This window comes from Macrobrachium rosenbergii, chromosome 36, assembly GCF_040412425.1.
Source record: "Macrobrachium rosenbergii isolate ZJJX-2024 chromosome 36, ASM4041242v1, whole genome shotgun sequence".
Taxonomy (NCBI): domain Eukaryota; kingdom Metazoa; phylum Arthropoda; class Malacostraca; order Decapoda; family Palaemonidae; genus Macrobrachium; species Macrobrachium rosenbergii.
Genome location: NC_089776.1, coordinates 27,662,789 through 27,680,538, shown reverse-complemented (window position 1 = coordinate 27,680,538; position 17,750 = coordinate 27,662,789). Strand labels below are relative to the sequence as shown.

The window sequence follows — 17,750 nt, the reverse complement described above, 5'->3', positions numbered from 1 at the left end:
CATTTAGTTAAAAAAAAACATGAAGAGCATTACACTCATTACATTAAATGAATGTTACTTTCTTCTCTGTGTTTTACGTATTATATATTGTCGTAATTTTTTTCCTCGTAACGCTTATGATCATCTCTGATTTTTATGTTTATTTATTTCCCTTACAATCTTCTCTTTTTTCTTGTCCTCCTAATTAACTAAATTGATGTAACTTACCACATCCTTCTTCATATTAAATACAAAATATTTACTGTGGTAATTGATTAATTACCTGAATTAAAGCAAATGCGTTTTATGTGCTTTCATGTTCTCGGGTAAGGTCTCTTTTTCTCAGATACAGACTTTTGAGACGCTTGTCTGCAGTCTTTTATGAGAAGACGTAGTAGTTACCCTACCTCTAATGGAAAAAGTGTTATGGGATATGATATGGAGATATATATATATATATATATATATATATATATATATATATATATATATATATATTATATATATATATAAATTTATATATATATATATATATATATATATATATATATATATTATATATGTATATATATATGACTTAAGTGTTTTATTATTCTCAGAACGGGGTGGCTCCAGAGGCTGTTAACATCCTGTTGTATATATAAGTCTTTCTGGAGTGAGGTTTATATTCTCAGAACAGGCAGATTTTGTTATAGGAATATATATATATTATAGATATATATATATATATATATATATATATATATATATATATATATATATATATCCATATTATATATATAACATATTTCCATTAGATTGTAAGATTGTAAGGGAAATAATATAAAATCAGACATGATCATAAGTGTTACGAGAAAAAAAATTACAATATATAATACGTAAAGCACAAAGAATAAAGTAACATTCATTTAATGTGATGAAAGTAATGCTCTTCATGTGTGTATGTATGTATGTGGTTCCAGTGTACGTAGAAGTGTTATGTAATATTTCTTGGCGAGTGAGAGAAAAGTTGAAATCTCCCATCCACAAGTCTTGTCAGTTCCTCTCAGGTGTCCTCTTATCTTCTTGAATATATATGATTGAGATCTTTGGAATTTTTACTGAGAATATTTTCACTAAATAACTTTTGTTTTCTGTTTTTGCAGGTAAGGCATCTGAACAGTTGCTGAATACATGAGCTGACGAAGTAAGTACTTTAAATTATTCGGCAATAATCAAAGCCTTTTGGTCGTTCAGTTTTTGGGTCATTAACCTCTTTGAAGGAAGTCTCTTGGCACATGTTAGATTTTTCTCCGTTGTTTGCTGAATTCTTTTAATTCCTTCTGTTGTCCTTGATTTTTTGCGACGCCACGTTATGCAAATCGATCAGTCATCCGGGGTTAGACTGTATTCTCCTTTTCTTTTCCTTTTACATTTTGTCCTTCCCTATTACTTTCGGGCATCGAGGTGCCGATTCGATGTTTTGCTTGAAATGATGAACTAATACAATGATGAGCTAAAATAACATAAAAAAAAAAGGCGCTGATTTATGGGATCACATCCCGCCATCATCGAACTACCCGAAACTCCATAGGACTTGGGTCAACTGAGGTCCAATGTCATCGATAAATTAAACCTATATCGCTCCTCCTCGCTCAGATAAGAAACCAGGTTCTTTTGCTGGTGAAGAGTTTCCTGACCAATGCACCTTATGTACGTGTATGTGTATATGTATATATAAGTGTGTATATGCTATATATATTTGTTTATATATTTATTTTTATATATATATATATATATGCAAATATACTTTTATATATATATATAGTTTTATAGAAGTGAAATGTATATATGTGAGAACACAGAGTGTGTGTGACGAAGGAGTTTTAGACAGAAGTTTTGTGGGGTCTGTTCAATATATAGATTGTTTGATATATTTATTTTTATATGTGTCCGGACATTTGTTTATGTATATATTTGCAAATGGAATGGAAACTTTTATGGTGTTCCTAATCGTACTTGAGTTTTGAATAGAAGAAAATGAAATGATATAACGACTCGGTAACCCCTACTGAATCTTGAGTTCTAAGACGTGTGAGAACACAGAGCAACTTAAAGTGCCAAAGCTACTGACGAAGGAGTTCACATACAATGAAAGACAGATCTAGACGTTTTAGTGGTGTACATATAGTATGTAGAATAGATGGAAACATAGTTTCATTAACGGACGGTTGTAATAGAGGCAATGTGCCATTTTCCTTTTTGATTATCAAAATAGATGTTTAACTTCACAAGGATTTAGGTAGGATATGAATCTAAGCTGCTGCAAAAAGTGTAAAGCTAAATCCGCTGTGTTAGCCATGAGGCTACATGTAACCTAGGGAGCTGTCCACATGACTACCTTGTGTTATGTAACATTACTTGTGAAGTATAGTACTTCTTCCTCGAAAGCTTAAAATTACCTTATAAATTAAAGCGAATAAATAAATTCTATCCCATATAATATTAATTTTTTCCATAGAGATAAATGTGTCATGGATATTATAAGTATTAAGCAGTAGTCAAATGGTACTTTTGAAATTTGTACCTATATCTAAGCTTCTTGAGAGCAGATCCTGAATATGAGATCCTTCCATCTACGGCACAGTGACCTATGAAATCCATAGCACTGTAAAATTCCAGAGTGCAGCTTGTTTGGTTGTACTTTAACGGTTACGAGTAAACCTTAGTTTAACCAGACCACTTAGCTGATCAACAGCTCTCTTTTAGGGCTGGATCGAAGGATTAGACTTATTTTACGCATGGTTAAGAACCAACATTTTTGGTTTGCAGATCTAGCAACGGGACCTACAGCCTATTGTGGAATCCGAACCACATTATACCGAGAAATGAATTTCTATCACCGGAAATAAATTCTCTAATTCCTCATTGGCCGACCGAAGACTCGAACGCGGGCCCAGCAGACGGTTGTACTTTAGCTGATATGCGTCCCTTCCCTGACTATTTCCTCACGTACATTTATAATCTAACACGTACATAAATACAAATTTAATGGTATTCAGAATTTCAGAGCAATTAATCTTCCTAAGGTGGAAGCATTTAATACAAACAATATATTTTGGTTTAATAAAAGCTCCCGGGAAAGAAACCGGGTTTAATGATTCCTCTTGAAAGGTAAAAATAAATTTTCCCAAATACATTTCTGGGCCTATTTCGAGATTTCTATTTGATAGTGACGAAATTACCGGCCGTAAATGATTGTTCACAAAGAGGAATTTTTAATTAATGCACGTCGTCATTAATCATTAAACTATTAATGGGTAAGGGTTGCCATTAGTGGGTAAGGGTCTGGGCTTCGACGTTCCTTTTAATGCTAAGTTGTATAGACGAGCCTCTATTGATGGGAGGGGAGTAGAGCGCCCCCCAGCAGCTGAGAACTGCCAACCTCCATAAACTACATCCTACTCCACGCCACCATTTATATGAAGAAACATGGAGGCATGAATCACGGGCGGTGTCCTCTGCAGGAAAGCAAGGAAATGTTAGGGCTGCCATTTTTTGTTACTATATTGAATGATATATATTGCATTTTAGGAGAATGTAATTTATTTCATTCATTGAGTTTCATAATATGCTTTAATTGATTGTTCACAAAGAGAATTTTTAATTTCTTTCTGTTTTAATCATATTTTTATTATATATATATATATATATATATATATATATATATATATATATATATATATATATATATATTTATATATGGGGTCGATATATATATATATAATATATTATATATATAATATATATATATATATACTCCACGCCACCATTTATATATATATGAATATATATGCAGGAAAGCAAGGAAATGTTATATTTTTTGTTATATATATGATATATATTATTTTAGGAAAATAATTTATTTATTCATTGAGTTTATAATATATATAATATATATATATATGTTTTTATATATATATCTTTTATATATATATATATATATATATATATATATATATATATATATATATATATATATATAATATAATATATAGAGTGTGTATGTATGTATGTATGTATGTATGCATGTATATGAAAGAATGACGGAGAAAAAATGGCAATTAATGAAATGTCTTGGATTGTTGTAAAAAAGAATTTTAAAGGGAAAAAGTTTGAAGGAGTGGAATTGCAGACGCGAAGTAAATAAGCGACCGAATCTAACTTAGCATAAAAGATGCAATCGGACAAATTCTGTCTGAGCATTAGGCAGGTCTCTGTAGCTTCATTTTAATGAGTTGCTGAATATGCTGTAGAGGAGAAGGTCAGATTTAAATGAAGCTAGGATGGAAGGAGTCAATGTGAATTTGAGAATCTCCGTAAAAACGAGAAAAGCTGAACGTGAGACGTTAATGGGATCACAGCGGCGAATCTGCGGTATAGTGGGAATTCAAGAGAGAAGTAACTGTCTTTTCGTATAAGGAAAAAGAAGGATGAAGTTAGATGGATCGATGCGCAACATTTCTTGTATGGTAGGGTTTTAATTGAGTTAATAATTCGGATGATACAAAAGTTTGAAGGGCAACAGCAGTACTAAGTCAGGCAAGGAAAAATATGTGAGTCAAGTGATTTGAGGATGTATGCAGTAGACTGTAATCAGTCGAGAGCTTTAAGAAGTTTCCACGATGAAAGAAGTTCGTGATAAAGGTGGTTCTTAAACAAGTCTGTTGTCGCTGTGGTGGTTTGCTGTTTTTTACTGCAGAAAAATGAAATGAGTCTGTGGGTTCAGAAAATAGTCAAATATAAAGTGTGCAACGACTGATGTTAATAATCACACAGTGTTAACAGGTTGCTCTGAAGCAAAGTTTCCAAGTATAGTCAGATTTAAGACAGAAAATGGAACGTGAATATTAGTAAGAATAAGTTATGAATGAGGTTAGATGAAAGGAAGATGGAGGAGATGAATGTTAGTAAGGATGATGAAAGAAAAAGAAACATTTAATTCCTTAGATGCAAATGTGATGAAAGATGGTAGAATGAGAGAAGAAGCAAATTACAGAATAGATGAAACATATGTATACGTATAAATTATACATATGTATGTATATATATATATACATACACACGCATATATGTGTGTATATGTATATATATACATTATATATATACATATATATGTATGTATATAATATATATATATATATGTATATATACATATATATACATATATATATATATATATATATATATATATATATATATATATATATATATATATATATATGCTGTGTGTGTAATTTGAGCTGATGTGGCTTTTCCATGTGTGTGTGTGTGTATTTCCCTTCTTCCTTTCCCAAGTGTGAGCTCCTTGCAAGGGAGAGCTTTAAAAGATGTGGGTTAAATAATCCCGAGTGGAATTCCCCTGAATATTATGCGTCCCTTACCCCGTTCACTGCATTAATAGGAAATTGAGATAATGGCCCTAGGAGAGAATCTGATAATGGAGAGAAATGAGGCAAAAACCTGAGAGAGAGAGAGAGAGAGAAAGACAGAGAGAGACAGACAGACAGACAGACAGAGAGAGAGAGAGACAGAGACAGAGAGAGAGAGCAAGGAGATTAGAGATTCTCTTGAGCGTAAATATGGAGTAAAAAAAAGCCATGAATGCATCTAGATTGAATAAAAAGTATGGAGAGTAAAGTGACGGTTCGGGTATAGGAATAATAGACCACGCAGATAAAAGCGATGCGAAGGAAAACTACTAAATGTTTATAAAAAAAACAAAACGATCTCATGCGGTGTTTGTAGAGATGATTCTTTTATTAGTTTGCTTGCTCTTTTGTGCAAAATAGCCATTGCTATATCCCGATGTTAAATATTTTAGTTTAATAGGGTGTATGTTAACGCACATTGTTCACTTGTACCCTTCTTCAATAAGTTGCAAACCCACAGTAAGAGTTCTTAATTCATAATGACATGGTAATGTTAGTGTTAAGATACTGAAATTTCACTTGTTACTCATTCCTTGTATAATTAAAAAGTTAGTTATGCTGTATATGAAATGAAAGTTCTCAGCGGGTAACTGACTAAAACCGCCACTTCGCCTCATCTTGTCGGGGAAGGCTTGGCTCATTGGTGTAAAAATTGCACTTCTTTAGGAATATCGTCATTATACGCATTAAAGTTTTTCTAAAGTAGTTTGGGTCCATTAAAACCAGAGACCTTTGTCTTTTAGTTCCGACGAGAAAATCCTAGAACTGGTGTTAGATGCTTGACTCCAAAATGGGAAAGTTTAAAATTAGTATTAAATGTCCTTGAATAGGTGGCTGGTGTTGTTACATAAAAACCCCGTGTGGTTGTACTATAAGACAACACTATTTTGAGCCGGGGGCATAACTTGACGTTGGCGCCTCTGGTTTTCAGTATTCCTTTGACCTTAAAGAATGAGGTCATGCTCCCGAGTGGTTTGTATAAGGTGGGTTGTGTCACTGAACAGGAAGCGTGTTTGGTAGGATGTGCTTTGGTTGAAAGTAAAATTCCATTCTTTTATTTTGTAAGAAAAAATTATTTTCAGGAAAGTACTTGTCACTCATGCGTAAGTCAAAACAACGACAAAATTCAGTGATTGTAATAAATTTCGATTGTGATGATGATGACGGTGTTTAACTGATGAAAAAGAACTTTAAGATAAAAATTGCTACAAAATAAAAGAAAAGAGCATCTTTGTTCGTAACACTAAAGGATGAAAATGGCACAGTGTTGATGAAGATGAAGTCAAAGAAGGGTGGGATAGAGATGAAAGGAAATGATTAGGAGAGACATGAAAGCGATATTTTACTCTAGGACAAAAGGCGAGTTATAATTAAAAACGGCCAATAAGGAAATTATGAAAGGTTGGTCTTAATGAGAATTAGGAGGGAGAGGTTCCTTACAGTGATTAAGAATTTTAAAGATTAAATGTTCTTTTTTTTTAATAAAAAAACTCTCTCTCTCTCTCTCTCTCTCTCTCTCTCTCTCTCTCTCTCTCTCTCTCTCTCTCTCTCTCTTGTCGGAATAATCATTTGATAATGCCAGCCTTAATGTTATCCTTTATGGAAAAAGAATTTTATATCATAATCTATTGTGCAAGAATCTCTCTCTCTCTCTCTCTCTCTCTCTCTCTCTCTCTCTCGATGCAAATAGACTGATCGCCACTTGCCTCAGGTCTTGTTTTACCGACGGTTGCTAAGGATCACCATTGCTGAGATATACGTTTCTGATGTTGATATCTAAGTGCCCTTGGTTCCTCGTTGGACGAGTCGGTATAGTTCTCGGCTAGCAGTCTGCTGGGCCCGTGTTCGAGTCTCCGGCCGGCCAATGAACAATTAGAGGGATTTATTTCTGGTGACAGAAATTCATTTCTCAGTATAATATGGTTCAGATTCCACAATAAGCTGTAGGTCCCGTTTATAGCTAACCAATTGGTTCTTAGCCACGTAAAATAAGAAGCATTAGTCCCTGATAGTTGCACTTTGCTGCCCATTAATGTAACGCTAAAAACTCTCTACTTGGCCCTGATAGATAATGGTTCTTGAAATGTTATCCTTGCTGATTGCATTGAGGCTTCATGTCCTTATAACTTACAGTACTTCATCTAGAATATTTAGAGCTATTTATGGGGTTCCAGTATATGTATGTACAGTATGTGTATATGTATATATATATATATATATATATATACATTTATATATATATGTGTGTATATATATAAATGCATATATACACAGTATGTATATATATATATATATATATATATATATATATATATATATATATATATATATATATATATATTGTGTATATTCTTAATTTTATCCATTTAATATTTCTCCCAAGTTTTCTTTCTTTGCAGTTTCTTGTCTTTCACATACGGACAGTCTTTGTGGGAAATCAGTGGCTAAGTCTTGTTCAGTAATATGAGAACGTATAATTATGAATGATAATGATAATTCATTTAATAATATTGCAGAGCAGCAAGAGTTATTTTTAGATAGGTTTTTATACAAAGGGGGCGATTGCCAAGGTACAATATTGTTTAATCATTTGTGTTTGTGAGAAGACTTTTTTTTAATATTAATAATAGTAATAGTATTGATAATTTTGTCAACGGTAAGTCATTTAACCTCTCCAGTGCCCCTCCTGACGTCTCTCTCTCTCTCTCTCTCTCTCTCTCTCTCTCTCTCTCTCTCTCTCTCTGTGCTTAGAGAATCAATGTTAGTACCACAAATCCCATATAATCTTCTGAAAGTGTTACGTATTCAGGTCACATTCCAAAATGAAAATGTGAAATTAAATAGTTTTCTTATGAAATAATACCAATTTAATTTGTTTTCATCGAACAAGTGGTTGGCCCCAGAATGGCCATTGGTCCTTATACACTCTCAGTAAATAAAGGTTCATTGTTATCCTTGATAATACAATCTCCTGTCATTCGCATTTGAAAAGTTACTTTCTTTTTTGTATATCATTTCCATGGTTTTTGGTTGGTTCCGTTTTTATTTTTTCATTTCCATTGCAGTTTTATTGCTGATATTACTCTGGTTCTGCTGTTTATTAGTATTGTTATTAATGTAGTTCTCACTCGCAATACCATTATTATTAATATATTTTTTATTACTATTGTAGTTCCCCAGCTCTTCATTATTGATTTAACGAGTGGTATTGGTATAATGCATTTATCGTATATCTGTAGCCGGCTGTCCTGAGTTCGCTGTTACCCTGGGCGTCATACCCAACAGCTTTTAAAACCAACATTATGGGTAGATTGAGATCTGAATCCGTAAGGAGCAAAGTTGATTTCTTTTTCAGTTACCCCTCCACCTCTCTCCGACCGGTAATTTGAACAGAAAACGATTTCTTTCCCCGAGGCCGCAGAGATCTTGCGATCTCTTTTGTGTTCTTCGTTCCCTCCTTCCTAAGTTCAAAGGTCGGGAAAATCCTATTTTTGATCGGTTTTAATAACCTTTTTAAATTCTCCCGTAATGAGTTTCTTTACCTTTTTCGATGTGCGGATGCATAGCGTGAGCCGAGAGGGTATTTTTACTGGATTTTTTTTTTTGGGGGTGCTTTGTTCATTTATGTTAGCAAGTATGAGTTCCGGTTACAGTTATGAAGAAATCTCGAAATGCGATTGAAAAGTACATGAATAGATTGGTAGATAAACAAATGTTAAATAGATTATTGATTATTTAGATAAAGTTTAACTACATTACCCATCCATCTATGTATCCAGTATAATATATATATATATATATATATATATATATATATATATATATATATATATATGTGTGTGTGTGTGTGTGTGTGTGTGTGTGTATGTATGTATGTATATATATGTATGTGTAATATGTATGTATATATATACACGTCATAACAAGGTGATAGGACAGCGGATAACAATATACTAGCTGACTAATTTTAGCAACGAACACGACAACAGCAACAACATCATCAAGAAAATTATTAAGAAGGGAGTCAAGTCGCGAGCCCCCTACACCAACATAAACATAAGGGTATATTGCAAGCCCAACCTACTGGCATCCCTCGTAATGAAAAACGCCTGTGGACCCACGCCGAATGTGGTTTATGAATTTATTTGCTCTGAGGATGAATGCAGACCTTCCAGTAGGATATCAACTACACTTAGAAGGTCGATTACTGGCGCACAAAAACACGGGAGCCATCTTCCAACACTACACAGATAAACACGAAAGAAAACATCGTTACAAGAACTGATGGACAGCTCCAGAACAAAATAGAAATGTAATACATAGCGGGACATGACAACAGAAGCTGTGTGTATAACTACAAACAAGCCCACGCTAAACGTTCAGATGGAAGGAGATAGGGTCCTGCCCTCATCGCCCCAGGGACAGGAGACAGGGTCAAGGTCACCGCCAAAACAAATACCACAGACGAAGAAATTAATAATTTTATTAGTATACTACTGTAATGTAAGAACTATAAGTAAAATGTAAAACTAACGTAATAATTTAGTTACACTGTATTATAACATATGTAAATATAATGTAAACAACTAACAACCGCCCCCCTAAGAAATTAAGCATTAAAAATAAAAGCAATAGCAACTCCCCAAACCCAAACTGCCGACCTCTTGGAGCTGTAAATAGAATGGATGATGTCATTGTACCTCAGTTCTTGCCTGTCAAAGCCGTTAACGCAGGCGAAACGGACCGCAGTAAGTGAAATAAACGGAAACCACACCCCGACCGTGTCCTTATCCATAATTATTTTGAAGTGAGAAAATATGAAGAACTCTGTATCGAAGAAGTTAAGTTAATCGCTTACACACACACACACACACCACAAAGGCGGTCACACACACACATACATATATATATATATATATATATATATATATATATATATATATATATATATATATATATATATATATATATATTGTGTGTATCAGCATTATATCTAGAACCTGCGTGCTTGAAATTCTGCATAATTTAAAACACACGTCATCATAGATATATATTGACACACAATTATGCCGAGTGCATAATTATGCATTCTGCCTTATTCCGCATTACTTTCCCCTCTATAATGAAAGTGTAATGCTGCGACAAAATCTTCAGAAGTGATCTCCGTTATACAAGCACAATGGACTGTGGCTTGGTGAGGGCTCTCGGGGAGTGAATGGCATCTGCGAGATAACTGGCTGTTAAGGCCCCTCCATTGTGTTCTCCCAGATTCTTCTGTCAGAAGCCCTCTTCAGGGTCGTTCATTTCGAGTGCTTGAAGATTGAGAGGACGACGTCTAATTTGTAACGCCTGGACATTTTGCTTTGTTCTTCTGGGCGGTTCTAATGTTTTGCTCAATGCTTTGGGAAGTTTCTCATATTGTGATCTGCCGCGTTTCTGTATTGTGTTCGCGGTTTTGTGTTATTATTTCACGTTTCTCACTTACATAACGTTGCTAACTTTGCAACATTTTCTTCCCTACCTACTACTGTAAGTCTCTGGCGTTTTGTTCCTTGCTGCAAGGCGTTTCTAACGTTGTCGTCATGACTTTGTAGAGAAAATACCGGTTTGTTCCTTATCTTTGTATTTGTTTTATAGCAGTTTTGTTATTTTATTTTTTCCCCTGTATCGTGTCTGGTATTTTGGGTCAGGCTCTCTGATTTTTCAAACGTTTTGTTTCTTGCTCTGTAACGTTTCTTAGATATAGATCATGTAGTGTAATTTTTTTTTTAAGATCTTGAACAGTAACCTGTAATATTCCTTTTATACTGATTTATCTTACTGTTTCTTGTGGTTTATTCTCTCTCGTTTCACACTTTTTACTCCTAGATCTATAATGTCTTGCTTCGTACTCTGTAATTCTTCTATCATTATTTTTTATTCCTTCGATAAAGTTTATTTTTTTTTATTCCTCTATAAAGTTTCTAACAATTTTATCCACCGTCTGAAATGTATATAACATTATCATGGTTTGCAATGTTTCTGACGTTTTGTTTCTTGAGCTATAATGTTTCTAACGTTTTTCTCCGTAAGGAGAAACGTTTTGATCCTTTGTCGCAAAGTTCTAACATTTCCTCTTAACTTTGTAGCATTGCCACATGCAGTCTAACGTTCTCAACATTAGGTTTCATGCCATTCAACATTTAAAGCATTTAACGTTTTGAGCCCCTGTCTTTAACATTTCTGACATTTTGCCCTTTACTTTGTAGTAGTAGTTTACCCTGTTTTTGATTCTTTGGTCCTCCAAAAGTAAGTTTCAAAAATTTTTTCTTTTATTTTTTAGAAGCTTACCGCATAATCTTTAACGTTTCAAAAGTTTTCCTAGCAACTCTCTTACTCTATAGAGTTTTTTAAGTTTTTGATCCTTCGTTTTCACCTTCTAGAATTTTTCAGTTAACTTTGTAGCATTTAGCCCGATTTTCTGGAACATTTTAATGCTTGGTTTTATGCTCTTTGACATTTTGAACTATTTGTGTCCTGCTCTGTAACGTTTCTGACACTTTGCTGCTGCGTCTGTAGTGTTTCGAACGTTTGTCTCCTTAGTGAGCAGCATTTTTATTTATGGTCTGTAGCGTATCTTGCGTTTTGTTTCTTGCCCTTTAACCTTGCAAAGGTTTCATTTCTCACCCTGCTTCAAATGTACTGACGTTTATTTACTCTTTAATTTCTAAATTTTGCCCAATGATCTGTAACGTCTCAATAATTTTTAGTTATTTGCAACATTTTAAGCCATTTGTTTCGTTCTCTGTAACGATTCCAACGTTTTGATCCTTTGTCGGTAACGTTTCTGACATTTTTCTATATAGTATTTTCCTGTATGGCCCGTAATTTTACATAGTTTTGTTTCTAGTTCATATCGTTAGAAATGTTTTGCTTCTTGCTGGATAGCGTTTCCAATGTTTTGATTCTTCGTCTTCGCCATTTCTAACTCTTTTATGTTTTGTAACATTTTGTACTTTAGTCTGTTATGTTTGGTTCATTGCTGTTTTGCATTTCAAATGTTTAGTTTCCTGCTTTATGTATTTCACTTCCATCAATCCGATCCTTTTTGTGTAAAGTCCAACGTTTTTATCTGCGCATAACACTTTGCCATGGCCTGTTAACGTTTCTATCGTTTTGTGCCTTTGCTTTATAACATTTCTAATGTTTTGGACAAGTTTCTGTAACGTTTCTGTGGTTATTTAAAAGTTGTCTAGCATTTTCTCCTACGGTCTTTTACGTTTCAAACGTTTTGGTAGTTGCTCTGTGACATTTCTACGGTTTTAACATGTTTCTGTACTTTGTAGCATTCTGCCCCATCGTCTGTAACGTTTCTAACATTTAAAATCTTCTTCTTTGATATTTCCAAAGTTTTGTCCCTTTATCCATGATGTTTCAGATGTTCTGATGTTTCGTCTGTAAGGTTTTCGACGTTTTCATCCATAATATGTAGCATATTTCAGCATGTTGTGTAACTATAGAATTTTGCTTTTTCCTCTTTATAGCTGCAAAGTTTTGTTTCTTGCTGTGTGACGTCCTTTGACTTAAACGGTGCAGCCATTTTTCTCTTTACTCAAAGAATTTTGCCCCGTTGTCTGTAATGTTTCAAAGTTTTTGTTTCTCGTACCTTGAATTTAGTTTCTTGCTGAATAACATTTCTAGCATTTTGATCCCTATATATTTACCTTTCCTAACAATTTTCTCTTTACTTAACTTCTTTCCCCTTAACGCTGCAAAGGTTTTGTTTCTTCTCGTATAATGTTTGTAATGTTTTGGGCCTGCGTATTCACCATTTCTGTTATTTTTGTCTCTACTTTGTATAATTCTGTTTAATTTTTGCCAAATTGTCTGTAACCTGAATAAATTTTGGTTATTTGCTCTGTATAGTTTTTTAACTTATTTTTCCTTTTTTTAGATAAAGTTTCAAACGTTTGGATCATTCGTCAGCTGCGTTTATAAAATTTTTCTTATTGCTATGTAGCATTTTGCCATATTACCCGTAACTTTTGTAATATTTGTTTTCTTGCTCTGTTACAATTTCAACTACTTGACTTGCTATCTAAAATTTCTAACGTATTGTTTCTTGTTCTATAACGTTTCTAATATTTTCACCGTTTGTATGTAGTGTGTTTTACCCTGACATTATTATTTGCAGCATTTAAACCCCCTCCCCCCCCGACCATGGTCTTTATCGTTTCTAACATCTTTCTCTTTTCTCTGCAATGATTCAGCAGTTTTAATTGATTCTCTATTAAGGGTTTGAAGATTTTATTGTTGCTGTGCAACGCGTCTGGAAGCTTGGACATTATGCTCCTTTCTTTGTAAGATTTTGGGTCACAGTTTTGTTAGTTTATTACTATCTGTTCATTTCATTTTAAACGTTATGTCATTTTGCTTGATATTCTGTAACGCTTCTTATGTTCTGCTTCACGAGCTCAGAGGTATGTAATGTTTTGTTTATTTTTTTTCACCATTTTCAACGATGTACTCTTTGCTCTGTTATGCTTTTAACATTTTGACCGTTTATCATGAACGTGGTAAATATAAATATTAGCCATGTAATGCTTCTCACGTTTTGCTAATTGCTTTGGTCCATTTCTAACAACTTTCCTAACCTTTTTTTCCTTGTTCCCCAGGATTTTTCTAAATATTCATCTCATCTTGAATAGCATATATTGCATTTTTTTTCTCTAAATAATTTAATGGTAAATTTTACCATAAAAAATATTTAAGCTCTTTCTTTGATGTTTGTTTATGCTCTAAAATATTTTAACTTCGTGAAATATTTGCTCAGTCATATATGAAACTCTTTGGATCTTTATGTTTAGAGTCGATTTATTTTTCCATTTTGATTCATTCGTAAGTATTTTGCAGCGAACACAATTTTGGAACCATTCTCGTAGTCGAGTTTTAAAAAGAGAAATTTATGAGTATCATGATTAAAATTCGTAGAAAAACAGGAGATGAATGTAACTCTGCGAGATTATAAACTTAGATAATATATATACTACGATATGAGCATAGCAGCGCAAAGCGAAGCGTCCCTGAAACAGTTCTAAAAGGACACAGGTAGAAATTGATAACTTTACTCGTCAGTGTTGGAACGACCTTTCATACGAGCCTTTTTCATATCCGCTTTGTGATGAAGCTTTCAGATCTGGGGTTTCTGTGACGATAGGGATGGTAGAGGTTATGAATATCCGGCGGAATGGATCGAGAAAAATGTTGAGAGTACGCTGTTGGCCGGCAGATAAAAAATAAGGAGGAAAAGCATCGCATCCTTCCGGAAGGCGCAGTTTAAATAGAACTGAAAGAGGCGGTGCTTTTTGCTGTCCTATGGACTTGGGTCTGTGAAAAACTGAGAATTGTGTAAGTTGAAAATATGGGAAAAACAGTTCTTAGAAGTAATAGTAAGTGAGAATATCGCACTCAGGAAGACCAACTACTTTTTTTTTTATTAACGATAAAGTAGGACGGGTTCCGTAAATGTTGGGAAATTATATTGAAATACAGAACGTTTTATTAGCAAAAATTTGGATACTATGAAAAATAACCAAAATAAATGCTGTATTTGAAAAATATTTAAAGTTAGCAGATTGGGAACAATTTGGATGCTATAAGATTAAAGAAAATATTGGAAGCCCCCGAATTCCTTTGTCAGTTTACTTTAAATATTGGATACCATAGTCATTTCTTTGAAGCTTTGTATTTTACAGATGTATTAAAAACTTGACAACTAGGAAATTTTCTAAACATTTATTAGCATTTCGACATTTTTAGATACCAGGTAGAGTTTTAGATTTGATAATTGACATAAACTGTAATATTTTTTCCTAGGTATAATTATCAAAGTGTATAAGCAAAGACAATATTTTTAAGTTAAACGGGCTTAGATTATTAGACAAAATATTTGTAATTTAATATTACTTTTAGAAAGGTATAAATGTATAAAAAATGATCGTCCCTTTCACGTTTAGCTGGAAACTTTTTTAAAACTGAAAGAGAAATTGTTCCAGCAAAAGAAAAAATCCCGAATTTCATTGAAGATTTTGGGGAAAAGCTCTGAGGTGAATCGATCCTGAAATGTGTCGGAAGGTGTTATCGTTTACTAGGATAAATGGATGCTGTGGATATCCTGGTTTTCCAGGTGTCTCTCTATTGAAAGGAGTGGGAATTATCCGGATACCGCTTTTTATTATCATTATCTCTCTCGCTTCTCTCTCTCTATTGCTGCTTCCACAATTTTTTTTTTTTTTCATTTCTAAAATTCATCCTACCTAGAACGCAGCATCAAGGTACATTGAGTTTTATTAGCTTCGTGTAATATATCTATCTATCTATCTATCTATCTATCTATCTATCTATCTATCTATATATATGTGTATGTATGTATGTGTGTGAGTGTGTGTCTGGTGTTCATCGTGCTCTTATTTCTTGTTAAGTATACCTTAGTTTAACCAGACCACTGAGCTGATTAACAGCTCTCTTAGAGGGGGCTGGCCCAAAGGATTAGATTTATTTTACGTGGCTAAGAACCAGTTGGTTACCTAGCAACGGGATCACAGCTTATTGTGGAATCCGAACCACATTATAACGAGAAATGAATTTCTATCACCAGAAATAAATTTCTATCACCAGAAATAAATTTCTCTAATTCTTCATTGGCCGGTCGGACAATCGAACGCGGGCCCAGCAGAGTGATAGCCGAGAACGATGCCAACCAGTCCAATGAGGAACTAAATTTGTGGTCGATTTTTGGGTCCTAGTGCAAGGAATTTAATTTGTTAAAATCTCTTCAAAACAGTAAAATGCCAAAAATCTGTAAACGTTACGTTCATTTCTTGAACCCCGACTCCTCTGCACTACCACGAGAAATGAGAAGGAAGAAATAACTGTCAAGAATGAAAGAAAGCAATAAGGAAGGAAAGAAAGAAATAACTTTTAATCTCTGGAATTTGTGTCTTTCCTCTAAGTGCTCGAAAGTCTTTCCGGAGATGATAAACAAAGATAAGGCGAGGCGGCAGATAACGAGGCCTTTGAAGGTGAAGATTGGAAGAGGCGGGGGAGGATGAGTGCCCAGGGACGATTATGATCGCCGTTGATAAAACTAGTCTCTCTCTCTCTCTCTCTCTCTCTCTCTCTCTTGTGTGTGTGTGTGTGTTTAAGAGCGAGTTTATATCTTATGATGATGCTATACTCCCTAGTACATAATCACTGAATATGATAGGTTTTTTCAGGAAATGGGCTTAAAGCTGGTTCGAACGGTGGATTAGTACTGTACCAGTTCACCGCACACGCATACTTACATGCATACTTACTTATATGTATATATATACACATATATATGTATGTATATATGAAATAAATATATACAAAAATATAAAATATGTATATATGAATATGTATATATATATATATAAAGACAAATAAAGATGATATATATATATATAATAAGACAAATAACGATGATATATATATATATGTGTGTGTGTTTGTGTGTATATATATAATACGACAGATAACGAGGATATAATTTTGCATTGTATTATACGTGAGAGAGTCAGCGTTACGCTTTCAGGAGAGAGCTGGGTGAGAAGAATATAAAGAACGTGGTCGGTATGGTAAATAAAAACGAAAGAAAAACGGTTTTAGAGAATATATTATTGTTATGCCTACGACTGAGGAAGGGAGTGGGAGAGAGGAAATGGTAAATAAAAATGAAAAATGTGGAGGATCTGAAGAATAGATCTAGGGTCATTAGCGATAGATATGCAATATTCTATTCAAATAAGAGAGATGAAGTGAGTAGATATTGGGGAGTCTGTGAGAAAAGATGCCAGGTATTTCAGATATATGAGAGAGAGAGAGAGAGAGAGAGAGAGAGAGAGAGAGAGAGAGAGAGAGAGAGAGAAGCACTGGAAAGTATCGTAATTGACTACAGATAGAAAAGGTACTAGATTTTTGAGAGAGAGAGAGAGAACTATCGTACTTCGAAGACTGAGAGAAAAGATGCTAGATTTGAGAGAGAGAGAGAAAAGATGCTAGATTTGAAGACTGAGAGAAAAGATGAGAGAGAGAGAGAGAGAGAATACTGAGAACTATCGTACTTGGAAGACTGAGAGAAAAGATGCTAGATTTGAGAGAGAGAGAGAGAGAATACTGAGAACTATCGTACTTGGAAGACTGAGAGAAAAGATGCTAGATTTGAGAGAGAGAGAGAGAGAATACTGAGAACTATCGTACTTGGAAGACTGAGAGAAAAGATACTAGATTTTTGAGAGA

At 33.9% G+C, this 17,750-nt stretch overlaps 1 protein-coding gene across 1 annotated transcript in view; it reads left to right on the top strand.

The window, feature by feature from the left end:
- LOC136825035 (Kv channel-interacting protein 4-like) overlaps positions 1-17,750 on the top strand; it is an 884,172-nt gene that overhangs the window by 425,416 nt on the left and 441,006 nt on the right. The gene's annotated exons all lie outside the window — the stretch shown is intronic.